The sequence below is a fragment of the Staurois parvus genome, unplaced genomic scaffold (assembly GCF_062004578.1).
Source record: "Staurois parvus isolate SC_StPar_1 unplaced genomic scaffold, SC_StPar_1.0 ptg000082l, whole genome shotgun sequence".
In the NCBI taxonomy this organism is placed as follows: Eukaryota; Metazoa; Chordata; class Amphibia; order Anura; family Ranidae; genus Staurois; species Staurois parvus.
In genome coordinates, this window is record NW_028317878.1 from 5238958 (window position 1) to 5266300 (window position 27343).

At 42.1% G+C, this 27343-nt stretch overlaps 1 long non-coding RNA gene across 1 annotated transcript in view; it reads right to left on the reverse strand.

Annotated features, from left to right (window-relative positions):
- Positions 1 to 27052, reverse strand: part of LOC149468629 (uncharacterized) — a 38829-nt gene extending 11777 nt beyond the window's left edge. The window contains exons 1-2 of the long non-coding RNA XR_016311686.1: positions 26880 to 27052; positions 22328 to 22463 (exon numbers count right to left, since the gene is read on the reverse strand). This is a non-coding gene — a long non-coding RNA (uncharacterized LOC149468629). The remainder of the gene's footprint in view (positions 1 to 22327; positions 22464 to 26879) is intronic.
- Positions 27053 to 27343: the final 291 nt, after the last annotated feature.

The following is a 27343-nucleotide window of genomic DNA, read 5'->3' on the forward strand; positions in this document are numbered from 1 at the left end:
CTCATCATTCCCATGCCTCCAACAACCCTTCCCAGCTCCACCAACTGATAACACTTGACAACAAATTGTTTCCAAAAATTTGGCTTCCTGTAAAACTGATGGTGATTATTAGAGATGAGCGAATCGAACATGACAAAGTGGAATTCGTTCCAAAGATTTGGAAAAATTCTATTCGCGATGAATCCGAAGATTAGCAAACTTCGGATGCACGAATCGAATTTTCCCAAAAATGGAGGCGACATGTGTGGCGACGGAGAAAATGGACAGAGAAGATGGGGCGGGGATCTCTGGGAAGGCGCGCAGACAAGGCACGCTGACCCATAATGCATTCATGACATGTGATCGCATTAGCCAATCAGCAGCCAGCCAGCACTGTGTAATGGTGGAGCTATAAATCGCGGCCATCTTAGAATTCTCCATTAGCCTCCGGTCATTCAAGAGAGACAGACCTGTGTGTATTAAGGGACAGAGTTAGGGCCACAGAGACTTTAGGGCCACAGAATCGTTACTCAGGGACACAGAATCGTTACTCAGGGACACAGAATCGTTACTCAGGAACACAGAATCGTTACTCAGGGACACAGAATCGTTACTTAGGGCCACAGCTATCAAAGAATCGAAAATTTAAAGTGACATACACCCTTTTTTTTTTTGGTGGCTGTCGTGCACAGTTGGTGCTGCAGTTTGCCGATTGTGCTAAATAAACTGACTTTCTGCTTCACAACCACTATTGTACGTTCAAAGAGTTAAATCCATTTACACGCCGGCTGGCGGTAATATTTTTTGGGTGATTAGTGCATTCCAGTGACAGAAACGTACAGTTTCCAGCCAACGGCAAGCTGCAATTGACCGATTGTGTACAATAAACTGACTTTCTGCTTCACAACCACTATTGTACGTTCAAAGAGTTAGATCCATTTACACGCCGGGTGGCGGTAATATTTTTTGGGTGATTAGTGCATTCCAGTGACATAAACGTACAGTTTCCAGCCAACGGCAAGCTGCAATTGACCGATTGTGCTAAATAAACTGACTTTCTGCTTCACAACCACTATTGTACGTTCAAAGAGTTAAATCCATATACACGCCGGGTGGCGGTAATATTTTTTGGGTGATTAGTGCATTCCAGTGACATAAACGTACAGTTTCCAGCCAACGGCAAGCTGCAATTGACCGATTGTGCTAAATAAACTGACTTTCTGCTTCACAACCACTATTGTACGTTCAAAGAGTTAGATCCATTTACACGCCGGGTGGCGGTAATATTTTTTGGGTGATTAGTGCATTCCAGTGACAGAAACGTACAGTTTCCAGCCAACGGCAAGCTGCAATTGACCGATTGTGCTAAATAAACTGACTTTCTGCTTCACAACCACTATTGTACGTTCAAAGAGTTAAATCCATATACACGCCGGGTGGCGGTAATATTTTTTGGGTGATTAGTGCATTCCAGTGACATAAACGTACAGTTTCCAGCCAACGGCAAGCTGCAATTGACCGATTGTGCTAAATAAACTGACTTTCTGCTTCACAACCACTATTGTACGTTCAAAGAGTTAGATCCATTTACACGCCGGGTGGCGGTAATATTTTTTGGGTGATTAGTGCATTCCAGTGACATAAACGTACAGTTTCCAGCCAACGGCAAGCTGCAATTGACCGATTGTGCTAAATAAACTGACTTTCTGCTTCACAACCACTATTGTACGTTCAAAGAGTTAAATCCATATACACGCCGGGTGGCGGTAATATTTTTTGGGTGATTAGTGCATTCCAGTGACATAAACGTACAGTTTCCAGCCAACGGCAAGCTGCAATTGACCGATTGTGCTAAATAAACTGACTTTCTGCTTCACAACCACTATTGTACGTTCAAAGAGTTAGATCCATTTACACGCCGGGTGGCGGTAATATTTTTTGGGTGATTAGTGCAATCCAGTGACATAAACGTACAGTTTCCAGCCATAGGCAAGCTGCAATTGACCGATTGTGCTAAATAAACTGACTTTCTGCTTCACAACCACTATTGTACGTTCAAAGAGTTAAATCCATTTACACGCCGGCTGGCGGTAATATTTTTTGGGTGATTAGTGCATTCCAGTGACAGAAACGTACAGTTTCCAGCCAACGGCAAGCTGCAATTGACCGATTGTGCTAAATAAACTGACTTTCTGCTTCACAACCACTATTGTACGTTCAAAGAGTTAAATCCATATACACGCCGGGTGGCGGTAATATTTTTTGGGTGATTAGTGCATTCCAGTGACATAAACGTACAGTTTCCAGCCAACGGCAAGCTGCAATTGACCGATTGTGCTAAATAAACTGACTTTCTGCTTCACAACCACTATTGTACGTTCAAAGAGTTAAATCCGGTTTTATTTTTGGGGTGCTTATTGAATTAAAGAGTATGTCAGACAACACGCAGAGGAGTGGCAGAGGAGGCAATGTTTCAGAAGCGAGCAGACGTGGCAGCAGAGGAAGGGGTCGAGGCAGCACTAGTCGCAGCCAGAGGCCAGTGCTCCCGGTGTCATCCAGCGGTCGTGTCTCCACCGACAACCCTGCCGTCATCGATTGGTTGACTCGGTCGTCTTCCTCTTCCCAGGTCACCTCTGACACCTACAGCCAACGGTCGGTGGGTACGTCAGACACAACCGTTAGTTGGCATGGCCCGGGAGCAAGCCCACTGAAATCACGTGTCCTCGACCTGCCCCTGTCCTTTGGTGTTCCCTCACCAAGCGAAGTATCGCATGCTGTGGGCTCAGCCCCACTGTACAGTGAGGAAGAGCTAACAGAGGGCGGTCAGGAACGGGGGGAGACATCCGCCTCTTCAGCAGCCAGGCGAAGAAGTACTGGCGAGGAGAGTGGCTCGGTAGCCGGTCTAGAGACAGGTCTGTCTCCTGACCCACACGCAGCCGAGGGGGCTAGTAGTGACGCGGAGACCCTAATTGATGATGATGAGGCTGATCGCACTTGGCAGCCTCGTCGTCATCAGGCTATTGCTTCCGCATCATCAGGAGAAGAGGGTGCCAGCTTGCCAGCGAGCAAAACAGTCGGTGGGTTGCCCAGGAGGCAGCAGGGTCGCAGCAGTGTCAGTGGAGCCAAACGGCCACGGAGTAGAGCACCAGCTCCACTGCAGCCTACCACCACGGCCAGTAGTGGTGCCGGTGTGCACGGAGGAAGTAGCAGTCAGCCAGTGAGGAGTAGCGGGGGCAAAGTTTCCTACTCGGCGGTGTGGCAATTTTTCGTCAAGCCGCCCGAGGAAGTAAACGTAGCCGTATGTCGACTATGTGGCCAGAAAGTCAAGCGTGGCCAGGGGGCCAATGTTGGGACTACAGCGTTGCGTCAGCATATGCAGCGTCGCCATTCGGTGGCCTGGGAAAACCGTGATAAAGATACGGCGGTTCTGTCTGCCCCAGCCCCCGCTCCATCACCCGCTCCGTTACTTGCTCCGTCACCCGACGTCAATCGCCCTCTATCAGCCAGTCAAGGCTCCAACACCTCTGCTGAGGGGAGTTGTTGCTCGTTGGCATCTTCCGCTCGTTCAGATGCTCCTTCTCCTGCTACTCCTCTTCACGGATTCCGTCAGCAGTCTTTCTTGGAATCCGTTTCCAAGAGACAACAGTTTGCGAGCACGCACCCGACGGTGCATCCCAGAAGCTGCTCAGCGGGTCAGGGCAATAAAGCTCCCGGTTCGCAGGTTGTTCCGTCTTATGGATGGAAGTACGACGGTATATGATCTTCTTCGCACCCACGGCATCACCTCATAGAATCTCTGCATTGCATCTGCAATCACAACGCTGACTTCCCGGATCGCCACTCAGCCATTGGACTCTTGATAGTCGTCTCCCCACACTGCTGCTGGGGGGACTTTTTAACCTAGGCCTGTGTATGGCCTTCAATTGAAGCTGCTTCCGCTCCGCCACTCTGCCATTGGACTCTTGATAGTCGTCTCCCCACGCTGCTGCTGGGGGGACTTTTTAACATAGGCCTCTGTATGGCCTTTAATTGAAGCTGCTTACGCTCCGCCACTCTGCCATGGGCCTCTTGGGTATCCCAGAAGCTGCTCAGCGGGTCAGGGCAATAAAGCTCCCGGTTCGCAGGTTGTTCCGTCTTATGGATGGAAGTACGACGGTATATGATCTTCTTCGCACCCACGGCATCACCTCATAGAATCTCTGCATTGCATCTGCAATCACAACGCTGACTTCCCGGATCGCCACTCAGCCATTGGACTCTTGATAGTCGTCTCCCCATACTGCTGCTGAGGGGACTTTTTAACCTAGGGCTGTGTATGGCCTTCAATTGAAGCTGCTTCCGCTCCGCCACTCTGCCATTGGACTCTTGATAGTCGTCTCCCCACGCTGCTGCTGGGGGGACTTTTTAACCTAGGCCTGTGTATGGCCTTCAATTGAAGCTGCTTCTGCTCCGCCACTCTGCCATTGGACTCTTGATAGTCGTCTCCCCACACTGCTGCTGGGGGGACTTTTTAACATAGGCCTCTGTATGGCCTTCAATTTAAGCTGCTTACGCTTCGCCACTCTACCATGGGCCCCTGTACCGCCTCCTCTTGCTGCTGCCAGGTCCAGAGTGTGTCATGGGTCCCTGTACGGCCTCCCATTGCTGCTGACTTCATCGCCAGACTCTGCCATGTGCCACTTTCAGGTCTCCTTACACTGTTGGTGGGTTCCATTTTGTGATAGGGTGCTGTATGGCCTTCCATTGCTGCTGCTTCCACCGCCACCCTGCGCCATGTGCCTCTGTCATCTGCTCACGCTGCTGACGGCTTCCGCTTTTTAACCGAGGCCTGTGTTTGGCTTCCGAATACTGCTGCATCCACCGCCACCCTGCGCCATGTGTCTCTGTCGTCTGCTCACGCTGCTGACGGCTTCCGCTTTTTAACCTAGGCCTGTGTATGGCTTCAGAATAATGCTGCCTACACCGCCACCCTGCGCCATGTGCCTCTGTCGTCTGCTCACGCTACTGCCAGGTCCATACTGATTCATGGCCCCCTGTACCGGCTCCTCATGAACGTGGTTCAGCAGGTTTGCATCACTTAACGGCAAATCGTTGACAAACGCTGGGACGTTCAGTGTTGTGCGCATTAAGCCAGACACCAAAGGGCAGCACAGACCTGTTATTACTCGCTCAAGCATGGCTGAACAAAACCAGTCTCTACCACAAATTGGACCCAGACCTGCCCAGGGTCTCGTAAGTAGATTGCACGGAGGAGTAGAGTTCGTTATTGGAATTAACTGTAAGGGACTTTTAAACCTAGGCCTGTGTATGGCCTTCAATTTTAGCTGCTTACGCTCCGCCACTCTGCCATGGGCCCCTGTACCGCCTCCTCATGCTGCTGCCAGGCCCGTAATCTGCCATGGGCCCCCGTACCGACTCCTCATGCTGCTGCCAGGCCCGTAATCTGTCATGGGCCCCTGTACCGCCTCCTCATGCTGCTGCCAGGTCCAGAGTGTGTCATGGGTCCCTGTACGGCCTCCCATTGCTGCTGTCTCCATCGCCACACTCTGCCATGTGCCACTTTCAGGTCTCCTCACACTGCTGGTGGGTTCCATTTTGTCATAGGGTGCTGTATGGCCTCCCATTGCTGCTGCCTCCACCGCCACACTGTGGCTCCACACTCTGGTTTTGGCCCCGTGACTGCCCAAATGAGTGAAGCGTGCGGTGATTCTAAGATCGACGGCACTCATCTGCATGTCATACTGACTGACAGTATTATTTCTCTTCCCCAGCAGACTCCAAGGGCATTTAAATTAAAGGTACAGTGTTCTGCACTAATATAAAGGCTCTCTGAAGCCTAGAAACACCCTTTTTATAAGTTAAATTCGCAGCGAATATATTCGGCTCGAAGCGAATTTATTCGGCGAATTCGGCGAATCAGCCGAACCGAATTTTTGAATAATTCGCTCATCTCTAGTGATTATGAGACCTCTTTAAACTGAATACAAATATTATTTCAGAATGACTGTATCACATAGGAATATGGAAAAATAGGAAATTCGATTTTAATGACTATAATGTATTTAATCGCATAATGTTTCTGACACACTGCATGAGTTCCAGAGGGCTAAAAGTACTGCTGATTTTCAGTGTCCGGTGCATCTCGCTGCAGTGTCCAACAATATTCAGTCAGCATTGATGGATTCCAGTTGCCCTGATACCGGTTTACTATTGTGTCAAAGGTGAAACCTTTTACCACATTTGTCACTGACTGCACCTAGATTTTGGGAAAGAAGTCCAAGTGTGAATGCAGAAAATGAATCATTGATGATATGTTGCTCTTCATGGTCTTGTATGCTGTAAGAAGTTTGTCAACCAGCTGAATGTAGTTTGGTGTTTTGTAGTTGACAAAAAAATTCTCAAAGACATAGGCGATTCTCCCTGGCACCACTTACAGATCTTCAAAATGAAAACCTTAACTTTCAATGTTCATCGTTTTCATTAAATTTTGACTTATATGTGAATTGGAGGCAAAAATATCTTAGTTGGGTCAACAAGTGGTTCAAGATCCATGTTTTTCTGTCCTGGAACCAAATTCCTTTGGAGTGGCCATTTCATTTTAATGTACTGTATTGCAACTCTTTTGCATGGCTGTACCATTCACATATGTAACAACAGTTCAGTTCTTGGTATATAAAAACTGAATTCCAAGCAGCAGGGCCACTGCTATTAGATCTTCACAGATATTTCAGTTGTAAAACTGTTTCCATGTTTTCGTCTGTTCCTTTCACGTGTACAGCATAGTTGGCAGGTATTGCAAATTGCAAAAATGGAAAATTCCTATTAAATGGTACATGATAAGTTAACTTACAGGGTATTTTATGGTTAACAGTCAAAAAAACTGTAAGATACACCAAATAATGTTCCGAAAGCAAAATCTTTGTTCTCGAGTATAATATACCCCCAGCAGCAAGGGTGAAGAGAACTATATCAAGCCAGGAGGGAAGAGTAAGCATATGGAAGCAATAACTGTTTAACTATCCCCTCTTACATCCTTCTATATTCATTACTGATTTTTAAATGAATACATAAGTGCATTAATTGTTGTTTTTTGTACTTGCCTGATCATCATTCACTAATAAAGCTAAAAGAAAATGTGTTATAGGAAAAGACTTGGATTTGCAGAAAAAAGCGCATTTCATGCTATAACTGATAGTTTTGAAAAATAATGAGAAAGATTCTGAGCCTGGAACTTTTCTTAGAAATTGGAGACTATTGGCAGCTGTGGAGGAGGAATAACTATGGAATTTAATGTGCAATGTCAGCCAAAACCAATTTTTTTGTTTTGGATAGAATGAGAAAAGATTTAAAAACACTCTGTCAGGTTTTATTATCTTCGGTGTCCCCATTTTATCAGTTCCTGTTGCTTACTTCCCATATTGCTTAGACATCATCAAATCACTTTTATGAAACAGAGACACTCAATGACACATATGATGCAGACAGCAAAAATCAGCCAGGGGTTCTAACTCCTCTCCATTCAAGTTGTAAAAGTGTTTTTTGTTGATGCCTTTGTTCCTGTTGGAAAGATTTCCTGTCATAAAGACAGAAACAAGATTGTAGAGGAAATTGCCCTTTTCTCTAGATAATTTCCCAAACTACAAAAAAAACCCCAAAAAACAAAAACCTTAAAAAAATCTTAACTCTTCTCCACGTGTGCACCATTATGTACAGGCAGCATGCCTGCAATGTTTATAAACATAAAGGTAATGTGCGTGACGTCATTCTTGTGATTCATGCATGCTATGCTCTGCAATGAGTGGAAGCCTGGAGAGGAGAGGGAAGGGGGCCAAAAACCTAACGGAGGACTAGGGTGGCTGGGGTTCTCTGGAGGTGTGGTCACCAGTGGCCGGGGCACTGCCAGCAACAAGATAAGAGCTTTGTAGGCTTGGGACTCTTACTGTAGCCTGGGTGGGGGAGGGGCCATGGTAGGCAAGTGGAGGGGCTTGTATGTCCAGCAAGGGACACAGGGATATAGGTCACTTACCTGGTAGTAACCAGACACACAAGAGATTGCACCAAAATCATGGGGGTAGGTGGATCTAAACCAAAATGCACTGTCAGTGTCACTAGAATGGTGTACACATAATGCACCTGGCTCCCACCAATTCACTATTCTAGTAACACTGACATTCACGTGGCCGCCGCCAAAAAAGTAACTTTATTAGGTCCCTTTCTTAAGGCACTGTCAGGTGGCAAAAACAAGTGGTTGTTAACTCGCTTCAGCCGTCTGTCAAAACCAGGCAATGGGTGGTGGACAACTTCCATATACTGTATATTGACAAGGTAAAAAAAAGGGCATGAAGCCTCTGGAAGGTAAAACCTCCTACCACCACAGTGCAGATCGCGAGTCAGCAGCTTGGGTCATGTGAAAGAGGTCTAGTGTCACTAGAATGGTGGATAGGTAGGAGCCATGTGCACTGTCAGTGTCTATGGAATGGTCTGAAGACTCTATAGACCTACCCTTTAATCCTTTCCAACTTTTAAGCACAATTTGCCTGTACCCAAAATCTAGCATTCAAGTTTCCAAAAGGCATGCTTGTGTGCTGTAGTTATGCTATGTCCATTGCTAATACAAGCCAAGAAGTGATGTACACCAAGGCTTTTGGCCTGCCAAAACTATAACTAGTGAGTCCAAAAATTAAAAGCAGATGTGTGTAAACAATTCTTTCCATTGCACAGTTGAAACTGAATTTTGTGTTTTCCCTGGAGTTTTCCCTTACGTCTATGGCTGGGACAATCTCTGTGATGTGAGATTGCGGCATGTCTCATTTCAACTATACATCATATGACCCTATAAAATGGGCAAACCCATCAACTGCACTGCGGCTGGCTAAGTTTGAAGTCTGGTTATGTTTTTGTCTGTGACCTGTAAAACTATCTAAATAAGGCTGTGTCATTGCAGTACATAGGAAGCCTGGACTCCAGAATAAATGAGTGTCTATTCTAATTTTGTAAATAGATGTACTGTTTCCTTGTGACCTTTCATACCTCGCCTTATTGTGAACCATATCAATCTGTACCATGTGGACAGGAATAATTAATGGGATAAGTGAAGTCTGGTGGTCTTTGAGCCGCTCAGGGCAAGTCTGCCAAGCCATTTCAGCTTAACCTAACCCAATATAACTCTGACTTCCTGAGTCAATAGAGCCCTTGCTAACAGCAGACCTTCATTGATCACTGCCTTGGGATAATTGCTACCATGGATACTGTGTGACTCTTTGACTGTTTTCGTCTTATGACCATTTGAAATCCTGTAGAGAGACTAATTTGGCTTTTTCACATGAATTAATAAACATTTATTTTATAGGCAGTCACACATATTGATTTGAAAATGGCTGGTTAGACCAAAAGCATACTTATGTAATATTGTGCTAGACAGAAGCAAAGTGACATTGGTGAGTTTTTACTGATGAAGTGAGACTGCAGATTTGCAATTTGCCCTAGGCACCAATCAGCCATAACGAATAGCTTTGATTAATTCAGTGTAATGTATACAGTAAAATCAAATACCTCATTTATTTGTATGGGCTAGTATGCATTTGCATTTTTGCACTGTTAGGAACTTACTTTAATTACAGTCTCTAATATGCAAGAGCAATGCCTGAAGATTTTAAAGTGCATCTAAACCCAAAAACAAAAATTGAATATATTGCATCTTGCCAGTGCTTAGTTATGGTAGTATTGTTTTTACTTTTTCAGCTTTTTTTCCCCTTAATTTTACCTGGTGATCTGCCAGTAACATACTTTGGGGTTGATTTATTAAAGGTAAATAGACTGTGCACTTTTGAAAGTGCAGTTGCTGCAGAGTTTAGTAAATGAGGTAAAGCAAAAGCTTCACTTTTCAAAAAAATACCAACGCCCATACAAGGAAAAGAAAAAAACCCAGCATTTTTGCTTGCAAATGATTGGATGATGGAAGTCAGTAGAGCTTCTGCTCATTTACCAAGCTCCGGAGCAACTGCACTTTCAGAGTGCAAGTGCATTTTGCAAAGTGCACAGTCTATTTGCCTTTAGTAAATCAACCCCTTTTTGTCCCAAAGTGATAATGCTCACTCAAAACACTCTCTATATATGCTGGAGCAGTGTTGTCACCCTAGGACAGAAAGGGTATTAAGACTTTAGAACCCCCCCCCCCCCTGCCCTTCGCCATAACACAGGTGGATGATGTTTGGTAACCCTCATAACATTGTTTGAGATAATACTGCTGAGTGCATAGTGCAGCACTGAATTTCTGGAAGGTTCAACAGGTACATTATTGCACTTATCATGTAGGTATAACAAAAAATCCTAATAATATTGAAGTACTGGTACAATTACAGTACTTTTTATGAACATGCTGCTTCCAGGTGCAAGGTTAAAGTAGCCCATCACTCCAGGAATTCAGAACAAAGTGACAGGCATTTTTAATAACACATTCTCTCCCAATGACATTCACCTTTGCCACTCTCCCCCACCTCTCCATTCTTCTGTTGGAGGTACCAGAAATACCTTACCCTTTCAGGTATCAGGGAGCTTGTGACCCTCCACCCTTCCTTCCAGTATGCACTACTAGGGCTGAAGTGGCCAAAAACCTGGCTTGATACCGTCATGTGTTGCAATGGAGTAGGTCAGTGGTGGGCAACCTTTTTTTTCAACTGAGCCAAATCTCGCCAAAACCACGATTGAAATTTATTTTGAGAGCCACATTTTTAAAACTGAAAATACATAGGATGGTACACTGTTTTTAGTTTCAATAAGTTTTTATAGTAATTCATCCCCATAGTAATTCATCCCCATAGTAATTCATCCCCCATATAGTAATTCATCCCCCATAGTAATTCATCCCCCATATAGTAATTCATCCCCCATAGTAATTCATCCCTCATATAGTAGTAGTAAGTAAGTAGCAAGTAGTAAGCCAAGTCCCCCCTGTGTCAATTCACTTACCTTTGCTCTGCGCGTTCCTCTCGCCGTGTTCCCGCGCCGTTCCGGTCTTCAGGGCGGACTGTGAGAGGAGCCTAGCTCCCCTCACGTTCGTCACGCTGCCCCGCCTACACACATCCTGACAGCCAATCACTGTCTATCAGGATGTGAGTGGCAGCGAGACTGGCCAATCATTGCATTTGAGCGCGCTGCCCTGGCTGTTTTTTTTTTGGATCACGCTGCAGAGTCCCTGCCGCCCGAGAGGAGGGAGGGGAGCGGGCGCCCGGCACACAAGAGCCGCATTAAAGCGTGTAAAGAGCCGCATGTGGCTCGCGAGCCGCGGCTTGCCGACCACTGGAGTAGGTTAATAACCCTGAGTGAGTTTTGACTTAGGTCCATATTGAGCTTACATAGGGAATAGACTTAGGACTCTGGCAGGTGAATGCAGCAACAGGGCAGCATGGAGAAGGTGGGTATCAGTGGGCGGGGACCAGTCGTCAATCAAGAGATTCTGTCACTTTCTTATGATTGGGAAGAGTGACAGACTGAAATTGTGACCCATGTGCCATGAAGATTGGCCAGCTCTAGGCAAGCCAGGCAATGTATCTGCAGAGAGTTGAGGGTTTAAATGTTTATTAGCAAAATGTAGGGCCTTGGGTGGTCAGAGAAAGGCACCTTAAATACTATTTATGCTTAAGAACTGTTCATATAAATAGGGGGAAATAGAAGGAGATAGGATTAAGAATTTTATATATGATATGAGAACGTTGATGAAATGTATTGTTATGTTCTTTTTTTCCTTTCCCTTTTACTATATATGTATTTATAAATATGAAAAATCAATAAATATTTGAATTAAAAAAAAAAAAAGAACTGTTCAGTGTTCCCATTACCATAAGAAATGTACTGGGGCAGCACAGTGGCTAAATGGTTAGCACTTCCTCCTGGCAGTACTAGGGTCCTTGGTTTGAATCCCAGCCATGGCACTACCTGCCTGGAGTTTGCATGTTCTCCCTGTGCCTGTGTGGGTTTCTTCCAGGTACTCCAGTTTCCTCCCACAAACCAAAGACATGCTGGTAGGTTAATTGTATCCTGTCTAAATTGGCCTTAGCATATGTATGTATGAATGTAGGTTAGGGACCTTAGATTGTACACCCTTTGAGGGTTTGGGACTGATGTGCATGTACAATATATATGTAAAGTGCTGCATAAATTGACAGCACTATATAAGTACCTGAAATAAATAAATAAAAAATATACATTCTGCAGTTGAGTTGTTAAATACTTTCTGAAAGCACTATGTGCTTTTGGTTACAACCAGGGCTTTTTTCAGGGGGAGGCACCTCCAGCACTTGATGTATGTAATGACAAGGGGTCCTGGGGTGTGCTATTGGTGCTAGCTGCTGGGGGATCTATTGTTGCTGGAGAAGACCTATTTTGCAAATGTGGGTCTATTGTTGCTGTTGGGGAATCTATTGTTGCTGGGTATGGGTCTTATGTTGATGGGTGGTCAGTTGGTGCTTGGGCGGATCTATTGTTGCTAGAAGGGTATTTTGTTGTGGCAGGTCCATTGTTGGTAGGGAGGTCTACTGTTACTGGGAGGTGGGTAGGGGGTTGAATCAAGGAACGATGCTCAGAGGTGGGCAGAGGGTGGAGACAAGAGATTACTTGGAAGGGGGGAGTTCCTGCACCTATTTTCTGAGAAAAAAGCCCTGGTTACAACATTCCATAGACTTAGGGTCTGGCTTGTGACCAAGTGCTAAATATTTGCAAATAGGTAAATACAGGTTTATTTGCACATCTGCCAGGCAAACCATGTCTGAAAGGACCACAGCCAATGTAATACAAAATACTAATAGAGTGATGACTGTACTCTTTGATGAAGCACTTGGAGAAGGGCGAAACGTGTTTTAACTTGTGCCTTTTTAAAATCTGTTTGTGGTGAGGAGCACCTAGTATAGCCAATTGCACACCTCTCTGTACATAGCACTCTTCACAACACACTCACAGACTGATTGTCAAATTAACTAGCAATACTATCAGCTCCATCAGAAGTCGAGCAGCCTAAGACCATTACACAGTTCCCGCACATCACCACTGTTGCACCCTCAGGACAACTAAGCAACCTGGCCTTGATTGGAACATGTTTTGCATTACCAACACACATAAAAGATTTTTGATTTTTTTTAAATACTAGAATTAAGCTAGCCATACAAGTGAATGGGACAAGAGAAATCCCTTGATGTTCTCATCCTTGTTACACAGCATGGCTGAATGAATCTGCAGTGACAGCTATTGTATTCTGACAGCAAGCGCTGCAGGCTGTCAGAATACCCTCGAACAGTGCCTGCATCTGATTGGATACATGTGTTGTTTGACCAATAATATTTTGCTCGGCTTCTTCCACAAAAGCTGATTGAAAAATCAACTTTTGTCAAGGCAGGTGGTACCAACAGGGCCATCCCCGGAATTAATTTCAGTCGATTAAGCAGAAATTGGGCAAAAGTTCTTCCGTGTATGGACAGTTTTAGACAAAAAATATCTTATGGCTTTTTTCTACAGCTATAAAGCACACTATTTATCTGGGAAGAACAGTCAAATTGCTGGTATCCAGGAAAAGGTTGGCACATTGAATGAAGGATAACTGGTTATAGCTGACCCTCATCTTATGCATAGTTAGGCAGAGCTAACATTATTGTCTGTTTTAGGTGCATTATTAACTTACCCTTCTTTTGACCCGATGAAGCTGATGAAGCTAAAAATGATAGAACATTAATTATATTGGTTCTTTGCACAAAATTTCGTTCTAACAGAAGTGAAATCTGTGGTGTGACTAAAAATGGTGGTTTTGATAATGATAATAGATTTTGTTCTGCACTGTTTATTTTTATTTTTTTCCTGGCATTTGTGTCTCTATAGCAGCCATATATTTAAACAAGTTTATAATTTCCTATTGTTATAAAATGTATTTTCTGTATTTACTGTTCAGTCAGCATTGTTTTATTCATCCACAGATGTGTGCTGTTTCAAATGATCATTTCTCTTCCTTTTTTTTTTTTTCTTTACAATATTTTTGGGCTTCTCGGTAAAGCAGCACAAAGAGCATTGCTGTATTGGAACAATGAATAACTGACAATCACATTACAGTTCTGATTCCTCATTTGGGATTCTTTACATTCCATAGTGCAAGGGGTGGACGTAGGATTGGGCACTGCAGACTTTTGTGCCTATTGGAGGCAAAAAGGTGACTTTTCTCTGTTCAGTCATTGGACACACATTTTCCCCATCGAGTATAAAACAAGAGAACTGATAAAAACTTATTTACACATTGGGGGTTATTTACTGAAGTTGGAGAGTGCAAAATCTGGTTCAACTCTGCATAGGAGCCAATCAGCCTCTAGGTTGTATTGCCAAAGTATAATCGAACAAGCTGAAATTAGAAGTTGATTGGTTACAATGCACAGTTGCACCAGATTCTGAGTGCACCAGTTTTAGTAAATCTCCCCTTTTGTCACAATGATCTAAGCCATATTAGGGCCAGTAAAAAAGAAAGTGTTTTATGTATAAGAAGTGATCCTACCAAAGGAGTGCTGTATGTTCCAGTTCTCAACAATACTTTTTCCAATTTTTTTTACACCAGTTCTTTAGACCTTAAATTTTTAGTATAATCTCAGCTCCTTTTTGTTAAGTCTTGCCTCCTTACTTCCCACCCTAATCCCACTCGTAACATATGCTAGAAGAATAGTAAATAAAGCCTCATCCTTCTCCCAACCTATTCAGACACCTTCCATTCTACAATGCTGCTGTAGCCCTGGTAGCAATATGACAACAACAGACTTGGCCACTCACAAGATTTTGCCTATACTAAGATTCCCTCTGGTCTCTTGTTGAAAATGTCATTCATAATGCTGTGTTGTATACAACATACAAAAATAATTGCTTATACAACAGGATATGGTCTGGAATTACATATTTTGTTACATACTGCTAATTGTTCCACATGTTAAATAATGTATTGTGTACTCGGGTTCGTAGAGCCTTCCTTTAGTAAACACTTGTATTTTATGGAGTGTGGTGAGCAGTTCACCTGAGAAACTTTAATTTAAACCAAATAGAACATCTATTGTTTTAATCATTCCCATTGATTGTATCTCTGCTTTTCACAACCCCTGAGAAAGACATACACCCCCTTCTTTGGAGAAGAGTCAGTTGGCCAGTTTGGATTTTCCTGGTTGATTGTTGTTGTTTTCACCCCAAGCCAGTCGCTATCTATTACCTATAGACACCCTAAGGCTTTCCAAAGATGGTCAGATATGTTCCCAAAAATAAAAGAAGGGGAGACATCTGCCACTGTAAAACAAGTTACCGGAGAATTACAGTAGTGCCTTCAATAATAACTGATACTGACAGCAGTACACATGTGGAAGTTTGATCTATCCATTTTCTGCCAAGAAGATGGATGGATTGGGCTCTGAAACATCACTTTGGTAGTGGAAAAAAGTCTCAATGTGTCATAACAAATGCCTCTGGCATCTGGTTATTAGCCCAAGGCAAATCATATGGCCCAATTATGCTGGAGCTAAAATCATTACTTGGTAATACTGAGCTGCTTATAGTCTGTTTATGAGTAATAAAGTAAAGTTACTCTTCAGCAGTACATAAAGCTCTTTGATAGGGTTTTTTTTGCTGGTATACCAAAGGGAGGTTTATTGGATATATTTCCTGACACACTACCCAGCGCATGGTTCACACGTGAATGTGGTATTTTCAAATGTATGATTAGCTTTTAGTTGTGTAGAAGTGTTGAAGTATAATAATATGTATCATTTTGACTTCTACCAATTTCAGATATGTCTTTTATTACTGTTTTGTGCCCTTGTTTTTTTTTTCAAAGATAACGGGTGTACTGCATAAGGTACACTTCTGTCTTATGAAGCATGTGCGTGTATTCATATTGTAATAGGAGACTATGGGGGGACATTTACTAAAACTGGTGTACTCAGAATCTGATGTAGTTGTGCATTGTAGCCAATCAGCTTATAACTTCAGCTTGTTCAATTAGGCTTTGGCAATAAAACCTTAAAGCTGATTGGTTTCTATGCAGAGCCACGGCAGATTTTGCACTCTCCAGTTTTAGTAATTAACCCCCTATATGTTTTAAGAAAAGTCCAGAAAAAGTCTTGGCGTAGTCACATGTTGCATATGTTACAGTACAGTTCTAGGTAGGGAGCACAAAACTAGAGTAAGAATCTAAATCTGGCAGATATAAATCTGGTCTTACATTTACTGTACTTTTTACATTACAAGATAAAAAGGTGAATATCTGTATCCAGACAGATCCGCAGGTCAATGTCAAAGCCAAAGAGAAAATTACAGGAAGCTGGCAACATGTTGTCCCAAGACAGGATCAAGCCATACCTTCTTAAAGTGATTAGGATGATTCCTGTCTTTTTGTTCCTGACTGCTTAGCAGCAAAAGTGTAACAATACTCGTTGTTCCATGAAAGAGGTGTCATGTTTTCATACACATTCCAGATCTTGCTATTTTGTTGGCTTCTGAACTTGGACAGCTGTAATTACAATGTACCTGTCCTATTTTATACATGGAATTGTTAGAATCAATGACCTTTTGCTTAATTTGTTGTTCTTTCATAAAATAACTGTCAACAAAGACGTGCCCGCAGACTCTTTTTCCTTGCTTAATTTGTCCAGCTTGTTTTAAATGATGAATTGTTTGCACACAGGGAACAACTTAATGATTGTACAACATGTAACAGAAAACTGGGTGATAAGCCAAATAGCATTTCCAGTGGTTAAAACTTATTACCAGTGTATATGAAGTGAGTTCATCTATTACATCACTCAGCTGCATAGGAACAATCCATAAGGCAGCTTTCAGGATACAGTATATTTTTGGACATTTATTGGGCAGCACATTTTATATATAATCATTTACCTTACTCTTCTGAATTTCACTGAAAAATCTTAGTTTTTCCTGTTTCCAGATTACTTTCTAGGGCGTACTACCGCCTAGGCTGCAACATGTAAAATGTCACTTCTGGGACCTGGTGTCACTGTCCAAAGACAGGATTGGACAATGTTAGCTGGAAACAAAGCTGTCTTTTCCAAACTTCAGCTATTCCATGAAGAAGAGGTACCCAGCCAATGAGGTGCCGGGCAAGCCATGCTACACGCAACATCCCTTCAGATGAAGTCCGGAAGTGACGAAACGCGTTAGGGGATGTGACGTCAAGACACACACACGCTAACCGGAAGTGTCGCTGCGGCCATTTTGTTGGTTTGAAACATATGGTTTTCAGCCATTGATTGCTGATTATATTAGAGAACCATTGAAAGAGCTGGAAGTTCCTTTATTCAGATGTAAGTTGCTAATAAATTTGTCCCTATGCCTTGGTGATCAGTCTAAAAGAGTCTTCTTATCTTTGTGAGGACCTTGGAAATCTAATCCCGGAAATGAAGGAATAAGAAGAGTTTTGATTCCATAGTATTGAATATGCATACAAATACTCACAGAGGGTAATAGTATTTAGCACTACTGTTTGTTGGGTCACAGTGTGCACACAGTGTTGGAATGGTCACGGAGTGTTCACAATCTGTGTATTATATATGTAAAAATTACTTATAATTATATATTATTTTTAAATTTTTTTTTTGTGTGTTTTTGCACATTTTGAATGGTTTGTGATTTGCACAAATTAGAGTATTATTTACTTATTTAAGGGTAATGCACTATAGTTTATTTCTTTGTTTTGAGGTTTTTCGCTGAAAAATTAGGATTATTATCCTTCTTACTGGATGGAAGTTTGGAATTTGGACTTTTGGATTTTGTTGGACACATTTTGTTGGACACATTTGAATTGGACATTTTATGATTGTATTTGGTGATAATTTTGAATTATTTTGAATTATTTAAATTTTAATTGTATTTGAATTTTACACAAAAAGGTATTTTATTATACTGTACTTTCTAGGGAGAAAGTGTGACTTTTTGGTGGGATTTAGGAGGTCACGTATCTATTTATTTTACTACACGCAACATCGTAGGCCCTGGACATAACCCAACTAAAGTAGTCTTAACATTGTTGCCTAATTGTTGATCAGTGTCTTATTCAATATCCACTTTGTAGAGATGATTCTCAATTCAGTGATCAACATTATACCTACTGTACATTATTCAGCGTATGATTACTGCTTAGAAGATATTTGGAGGTATTTACTAAAACTGGAGAGTGCAAAATCTAACACAACTCTTCATAGAAACCAATGAACATCCAGGATTTAATGCCAAAGCTTAATGGAACAAGCTGAAGTTAGAATCTGATTGGCTACCATGCACAGCGGCACCTGATTCTGAGTGCTCCAGTTTTTTTAAACCTCCCCCATTATAGGGCAGTGGTCATCTATTGAAGTCCATGATTATATTTATTTTCTCAGAACTGGCCATTAGAATCAATAACAACACATTCATGATTATAATTCAATTGGGACTAGGCTGTTTTTAAAAATTGAACTTCTGCTAAAACTTAATTTATTTCTTGGATAGTGTGGAGAAAGTTTAGATTCTCTACCAAGGTTTTATTACTGGTTATGACCCCAGTAGGAGGTTTACCTGCCTACTTCCTGTAATGAAATCAGCGCTCTCTTTGATAAGAATTGAGAGAAATCTCTTCATTGGTTGATAAATAAAAAGAATAAACTTTTTTTTTTAAGTGGGAGTGACCACTGCCTCTAAGACAGAAAGTAAGGGGACGTCTTCCCATGCGGTCATTTACATAAAGCTGACAAGATTCTAACCCTTACTTTTTGTATTTAAAAAAAAATACAATATTAAAAAAATAATTGCAGCATGTGATATGCAATTTTCGCAAGATATGTAACAGACGTCTTCAACTGACGACATTAATTCTGAGAAGTACAATGAATGGCCAAATGTATCTCTGTTGAGAAGATAGAAGTTGGAGAGGCCAGCCTCAGAATCTATTTTTTACTATGCTAGAAGTAGACATTGGAGGCAGGAAACTAATATTGCAAAAGAACCATCGAGATATATTTAAAGTATAACTAAAGACTAAAACTTTTTTTTTTGATAGAGTGGAGAGTTATTAGAATATCAGTCTATTGTTTGCTGTCTGTGCCCCCATTAGGGAAATTCACCCTATTTGTGCTGGTTATCATTATTACCAAAAGTGAATATGAAAGAAAATCCCAATTTTGTGTTGTCACCAGAACAGGAATAGGGGAAATTTACCAATGGGGACACTAGGTCTGGTGACCTTAGTGACAATCAGGGATTCGCTCACTTTGGAGGTATTTCCTTTCACTTCTTGTGTGAAGGAAAAAGTAAAGGAAAATCTCCTCAATAGGAGAGGGGTTATAATACTCCCTTACTCTATCCAAAATGAAAACAAGTTTCCTTTAGTTTTGATTTAGGCATTGTAGAAGACGGGATGTCAATCGATGGTTAATCTAGAGATATTTTTTTCTCTGAAAGCATCATTCTGATTTTTTTTTGTAGCCTATTGAAAGATTTCTATGCCTAGCTTTTAGATTAGACATAGGAATCTTCCTCTAAATTCTCACATACAGTCATATTAAGAAAAGCACCTCTTGAAAATGTATGCATTGTCTGGCATGCTTGTTTTCTAGGTCACATGAAACAAACACAGATTAAGAACTTCTATGTCAGCTTCACTTTCGCTATCCAAGCAGTATTGATCTTGGTAAGTTCAGTGTTTTCCTGAATCTGTGAAACAAGACCTGAGCCTTACTGGAACATTTGATTTGGACATCAGCATCGTTATCTGACATGTTGGCCCCTGTGGTTTGGTTTACAAGTTCAAGTTATTTCTAGAAGTGAAGGTTAGATGCCTGTGAAAGTCTGGTATTAGCTGTCAAGGGCATGAGTTTCCAAACTCTCATTTCAATGGCTGGCAGTATCCAAATGGCATGAAGTGAATATGAATGAAGTGAACTTTGCTCGGGTCCCAGGGGGCTTTAACTCCATAGCATGAGTGACACCCTCACATAGGCTGAGCAGAGAGCCTTTCTGTGTGTTCCCCCTGTAAAGGTGGAAGGTTTAAATCCCTGCGCTGTAAGTCAGGCAGAACTCCAGCCTGTGAAGGATGAAAGATGCTGCCAACATCTTTTTTTCTTAATGTCATATTTGGTTTTCGACAAGTTGTATTCTTAGATCTTGCAAACCACTCTCACAACTTAAGTCTAAACCATGTGTCAGCACATTGCAGGGGGCTCTCCACTCTCCGACAATGGGCAGGCTGTTATTACTGCTGACTGAAGAATGTTGGGTTTTTTTTTTTGTGAGTTTTAAATTTGTAGTCTACATACCAGCAAAGCGGTTTCGTTGGTACCTTTTTTTTTTTTCTCTTTTCGGTTTAGCTTAAGTCTGCGATTATGTGTTCTCATGGCCGGCATACTTTGTAATGACTGAAAACAGCCACAAATAAATCAAAAGTTACATCTTGATTTGATTCCTAGCTTTGTAAGCCGTGACCTGCAGTTCCCAGCTCTTGTGGGAATGGAGCTCTGCAAGGCAATAGAATGGGGTCAAAGGGCAGCCAGATCACTGCCAATGAAATCATGACATGTGTCTCAAATTATTTAGGTACTTTATAACTTGTTTTCTTTTTTCATAACAAATTGGATATGTGTGTTGAGCAGTGCAGGGCTGTGTAAAGGTAATGTAGCAATTGGTGCAACTGCGCTAAATAATGCGCTGTGCTCTACAGAGGCCGAATTACTGTAAACATGTTCCAACTGTGGGGATGCCAGGCTGTCTCTAACATAACAACGAGAGACCTCATTAAGAAAAACTGTTTCTGATGGAATTTTTTTTTTTTTCAGTAATTTAACAGTAAACCTCATGAACGTACTTTTTAAAATAATTGCTTAATGAAGCTGCCTTGTTAAAAGTAGTTTCTGCCGGGAGAGTAATTTATTTTTTTACCATTACATGTGCTGTATGTTGCTAGCATTAATCTCAGCCCAGCTCTAAATTAGGCCTGGTTCACATTTATGTGGGTTTGCGGCCTGTGTTTGCATGGGCACAGCAGCCTATTAAATCATTTCTCGCAGGAAAAAAGGTTCCTTCACCATTCTAAAAACACAGTGTCTGGGAAATCACATGGTGCACCATGTGATTTCCCTGGGGTTCCCCTACACGCAAATATGCATTTTTAGATGCGTGGGGGTGCCTTTCAGAATGAAGGGCAGCCCTGTGTGTTTTTAAACAGCAGCGCGCTTTGACTATGGGTAGTTCCCTGTGATTCCTGTACTCGCAACCACCAGCATAGATGTGAACCAGGGGAATTTCCCTCACTTTGGGAGATTTTCAACAACTTCCTGTTATATTCCTGGGATAAGAAATTAAGTGAAATTTCTCCAATGGTACACAGACAGCAAAAAATAAACTGGTAGGGGTTCAACCATTCCCCACTCTAACCAAAACTATAAAAAACGAGGTAATCAATTTGACCTAGGTCACAAACCAGGAAGCACTTGAAGAAATGTTAGAAAAAAGTTTAATGTGGTTGTAAACTCCATATACTCTGTGTAGTGACTGGACTTGAGTGGTACACAGAGGTGAAACAAAAGTTCAAAGTGCTGAATTATACAGCTTGCCTGAGATGGCAGAAAAAAGGGGGCGTGGGGCTGAAGTTACATTCTGCAGAACTCAATGAGGAGAGCTCTGAGCCCCGGTTCACAGATATGCAGCCGTGCGGGACGCGTTTTGAATGGGCACGAGAGCCCATTCATTTGAATGGACTCCCGTGCCCCGTGACACGCAGGGAAGAAGTCCCTGCACTTCTTCCGAAAACACAGCCTGCATGGGAACCTCAGTTCCCAGTACGGTTGCGTTTTCCAATGTGGGAGGCATGCCATTAGAACTAATGGCACCCGCCCGCAGTTCCACATTTCTCTGTGAGGGTGGTGCGGCTGCATGGATTTTCATGCAGATCCTCAGCGGTATCACCCGCACAGATGTGAACCTAGCCTTAGAGCTGAATGGAAGGCAGGGACACCCCCTCCACACAGCTCACAGGAACAGAGCTGAGGCTGTCAATCAGCTGGAGCTCCCTCCTCTGTCATCATTTTTCTCTTGGTGGCAGGAAGTGTCAGAAGTGATTCATGCAGATAGCAGAGGAACAAAGCAGCAGGCAAAAGTGACACTTGGTGCTCTTAATTGAGACAAGTACACACTATAGAGGGATATGCTTTGTTCATATTTCATATCTGAGGTTCACAACCACTTTAACCTCCCTGGTGGTAATCCGGAGTGTGGATCGGGGGTTCATTTTCAGTACCAAAAGCGGTAACCCCGAGCCACACTCAGGATTACACTGTAGTGTGTGTGTATTATAACTTACCTTGTCCCTGCAATCCCCGATTGTCCTCCCATTGTGTCCTCTGGTCTATGTCCTCCCACTGTGTCCTTCGGCCGATGCCGGCATCCATCTTCCAGGTTTCCTTCCCTGTGAGCGCTGCAACGCAGGGGGGCAGAACCTGCGGGAGATTAAAAAAGTAAAAACATGACATACACACAATACATTGTAATATGTTAGGATCACATTCCTGTATCAAACCATTTCACCTCAGTTTTGTCCCTAGTGCTTAGTCCTGTGCCCTGCCCTGCCTGCACTTTTACTGTTCTTTCTGCCTGGAAACTTGAGAATGTCCATGGCATCCAAAAAGCATCCCTTTAGGTCAAAAGCGGTTTTAGACCAGCTAGAGAACAGCGATAGTGAATTAGAATCACTTGCAGAATTGAGTGATAGTGATTTGTGAGGAAATTCGTCATCAGACACTGAAATTTCCATGAAAAACAATGTACTGCTTTGACATTCAAAAATACTGACATAATCAGACCGCTAGGGAGGTTAAAACAAGTAAAAATAATATACCTTCCTATCTATTCACTATTGCTACAATATAAGGGTTGAAGATAGTTATTGTTGATTGAGAGAGTTTAGTTACATCCAGGGGCGGACTGACCATTTGGAAACTCGGGCACTGCCCGAGGGCCCAGGGTCAGTAGGGGGTTCCATGAGATGCCCCTGGTACCTTTCATAGGCTTTTTTGGGTGTGGTATGAGTGTGGACGAGGACAAAGGGGCCCCATGATCCCCTATTGCCCATGAGCCCCATGAGTTGTCAGTCTGCCCCTGGTTATGCTTTAATTGTAGTAGTGTTATCAACCTGGCTTTGCAGTGTGATGAAGCTGTGGAAATCTCAGAACTGGATGGACAGAAAGGCAAACCCTTTGGTTGGTAATACAGCTTCTTTCTATATAGTTTCTGCATAACAACATGTTTGCCTAGGGCTCAGCTTGAAATTATTTCCATTTATATTTGTAATGACTCTAAATCCTCAAAAGTAAGTCAAAATTCCTAAAACAAAAGCAAAGAAACATCATCAACATGTAGATTTGGAAGCATACAATTGCCCCTCTGGACAATACAAGGTCGGAATCAAAAACCTGGAATGTATGTTTAATGCATGGGATTACAAAGTGCTTTCTCATAAAGGAGAGGCATGTACTATAACTTCCCAGCAGCTCCATTGGTACTGTTGGTTGTCACAACCGCCTCAGGCTGACTTGTTTGACTTTTATTCTAACAAGTCTCAAGTGCTCCTCTTTGATTAGGCAGCACCAAAGTGCACCAGCAATCCTGCATCAGAGATGTCTGGAACAAAGAGTTCATTCTTTCCTCGAGCTTGGAGCTTTTCCCTCGTTGACACTGTCACAGGAATGTTACTTATGATGCGTGACAAGTAGAAAAAATGAAACTAATGCATATGCCTCCTTTAGCTTCAGAGATAGATATCCCAGGGTGATTAAACAGCTAAATATAAAAGTACTAAAATTTACCTTTATTTAAATGATCCAAAGAAACTTCTGTGACAGGTACAGAACTACTCACTGAGCTTCTGTTCTGGGTAAGCATTAAATGTGTCATTGTACCTTGCTGTATGAATAAATCAGCACCAAGAACTCCATTGCTACCATTCTCCTTTATACTATATATAATACTAACAATGGCAGCTGGCGGCTTTGTAGTATGAATAATTGAAGGTAGTTGTTTTGTAGATCAGAATATTATTTTAAATTTGGAATTGCTAATGCTATTAAAATGTTACTAAACCCACAGCAGTAAAATCAGTCTGTATTTACATGTTATATGCAGGCCATAGATGGGTTGTTTATCGGCCAACTTTTCGTCAGCACAAAAAAATTGGGCGATATTCACGCCATTAGCGGGGCCAGCCCATCGGCCATTTTTTGTGGATCTTCGCATTTATTTTTATTGGTCATGTTGGAAAGTCCATGAAAAACTGACATTTTTTGTGGACATTGGTGGCAGCATCAGCAATGGGGCCAACCTATTTTTCGTTTCGGCCGATAAACGGCCCGTCTATGGCCTGCCATACTCACTGTGGAACCTAAGGGGTTAATCCTCTCTATTGTGTAAAAAGGCCTTTTGATCATGATTGCTCTGTTCCTTCCTTTGTTTAAGTGACCACCTCTTATCTCCTGATAAGACACACTGAACAATAGGCATTTTGCACATGCTTAGTTTAGTGTGTATTGCTAGAGAGGTTTTTTCTTGGGAGAGTGCATGTGATCAGCACAGGGCCAATCAGCACTGTCCAGTCAGTAGTTTTGCATCCTCCTAGAGCAGAAAGAAAACTCCTCTTACAAGCTTTAACCAGTGCTCTGCTGAACACTGATAGAAGCCACAAGACTCTAACTTCTGATAAGAAAAGGTATTTAGCAGTTTATATTTACCAAAATAATTGCATTTCCATGTTCTGTGTACCGTGGGAGACCAGATATAGTGATTGCAGTGTCCTGGGTTTAGTAACACTTTAAATACACGTAATTAAAGAATATGTAAACCAAACATTTCATATTCGTGATATATGCCTGCTGTACCATGTAGGGGAAATTATCCTGTTCTCTTCGTATTACTTACTTTCCTTGTGTGAAATCCCTGGTGTTCTTGCCAGTCTCTCTGATTTCCTACTAAAAACTGACCACACTAAGCATGAGAACACAGCATGGTCAGTTCTATAGCTGTGCTGGGAACTCCTCTAATAATCAGACTTGTCCTGACATGCCCATCCTGCACAACCATTCACTGGGAAGACCACTGTGATGCTGTTTCTCCTCCCCCGCTTCTCTATGCAGCTGAGAACAGAGGTCATGCAATCACTTACAAAAAAGGGGGGGATAGGTATTCATATTGTTTTTTATATCTATTTCCCTTTCATTTCCATTTTAAACTAAATGGGTTGTTTTACAAGGTGATGGTTTACATTTACTTTAAAACTTACAGTAGACTAACAGACTTGCTGTCTAGGAAATGTTGAGTAACTTGCCATCATCTCTGCTACATCACACAGACTAGGGCTGGTACATAAATAAATCCAGAGTGTCAGGTTTTGACATGTATCTAAAGCTTCATTCACACAACCGGTCAGGGCCATAAAGTATAAGCCCCCGGTCACATGCACTACTTTTGTTGTGATTTGCATAGACATCTGCAAGAGGTATCTTACCACATCCGAGTATGCGGTAGGATAGCGCATAGCATTTTTTTTTTTAAAAACCGTTTGAATCCACAAAAAAAGCTACTAAAATACCGCATGAGTTATTTTATCAAGTGATGTGGTATTTTAGTAGAGAAAATCATGCGTTCATGTTTCAGCTGTCAGCAGAGTTCCCCACTGACAGCTGCATGCTCGGATAAGGGTCTGGTATGGATTTTGGGGGGGACCACACGCCATTTTTTTTTAATTTTGTCGTGGGGGTTCCCCTCAAAATCAACCCTTATGGTGCCCCCCATGCCAAATGATATCACAGTACCCAGGGCAACCGCCCCTCCTGCCTGCTCCTTGTCTCAGCCCTGCATGTGTTGTGCAGGGCAAGATTGATGAACTCATCAGTACACTACTTCTACTTTCACTGTCCAGTCACAGGGTAGGGAAGGAACCTGTAAATGAAAGTGAAATTGCGGCAGAGTAAAATAAGGTCCTCTCCTCTTCTAGACAGGGCTGTGGAGTGGTCAGTGGGGATGAGCCATATGAATCTCAGGACTGGATGGACAGAAATGCAATACCTCTCATATATGTATTTCATCTGTGTATTTAGCTATCTGAAGTTCAACTTTAAATTTTTCTGCTTCAAACCTCAACAATATTTTAAGCAAACCAGTATTCCCAATTTCCACCTGACTAGGTACCCACTGGTGTCTTAGGATCCTAGCAACATTGTTGGCTACATATTTAAGTCAAATAAATAAATGAGTCCTGCACTGCTGGATATAGCAGCATGCATGAATGAAGCAGAATCCCTCCCTATGTGCCTCTTTTTCTAATGTTAGATAGAACGGTGAAAGAAAAACGTATAATTAAAACCACTAAATGACAGTTGTACTTGATTCTTTGACAGGTTGTCAAGTGCTTGTTGACTCATGTCTGTATATAACTAGCATGTGACATGTGACCACACCGGCTCTGATACACCCATATGTACGCTGACAGAGAGCAGACTGACTCTACCTGAAGTTATAAACAGACCACCCCTTATGATCTGTTTGCAATGATTACTTTTTTAAAACTTTTTAAAAGTTCTATGTACTCACTGAAATGTAATAATGAAACTTCTATATAAACAGTTATGTAGAAACTGGACTCTCTGATGACAGCTATTTACTGATCGAAGGGACGCTAATGAGTTAACTTTGTATGTTTCATTGATTAATATTATATGTTTCTTTATAATATGATGTGAATAATTATTCTTCATTGAGGAGTTACCCAAATAAGAAGTTTATTTGGTAATACAAACTTAGTGTTACTAAACCCACAACAGTAAAATCCGTCTGTATATGCAGTAAAGCATTCTTGTTATACTCACTGTGGAACCTAAGGGGTTAATCCTCTGCATTGTGTAAAAAGGCTGTTTGATCCTGACTTCTCTGATCCTCCCCTTCTTCCAGTGTCCCCTCTTATCTCCTGATAAGACATATCAGTGTGGAGTCACTCTGCACATGCTCAGTTTTTTTATCATCCAGGATCATTCTTTATTGTAAAAATGATAGTACAATTATAGCAAAGTACAAAACAGTACAAGGCAATACAGAGCGACAACAGTATCTAAGCACATGTAACAGGAGATACATTTCAAAACAGTACAACCGTTCAAATGAGAAAAGGACAAGGTTCACATAAAAAAGGTATCAATTACACTGTCAAGGTCATTGCAACCAATGAAAAGAAAACAAGAACAAGATAACCTGTTTATTGTGCCATCCACGGTTGCCAAACCTTATCATATTTTCCAGGACAACCCCTATAATATAAGTCAATTTGTACAGAGGT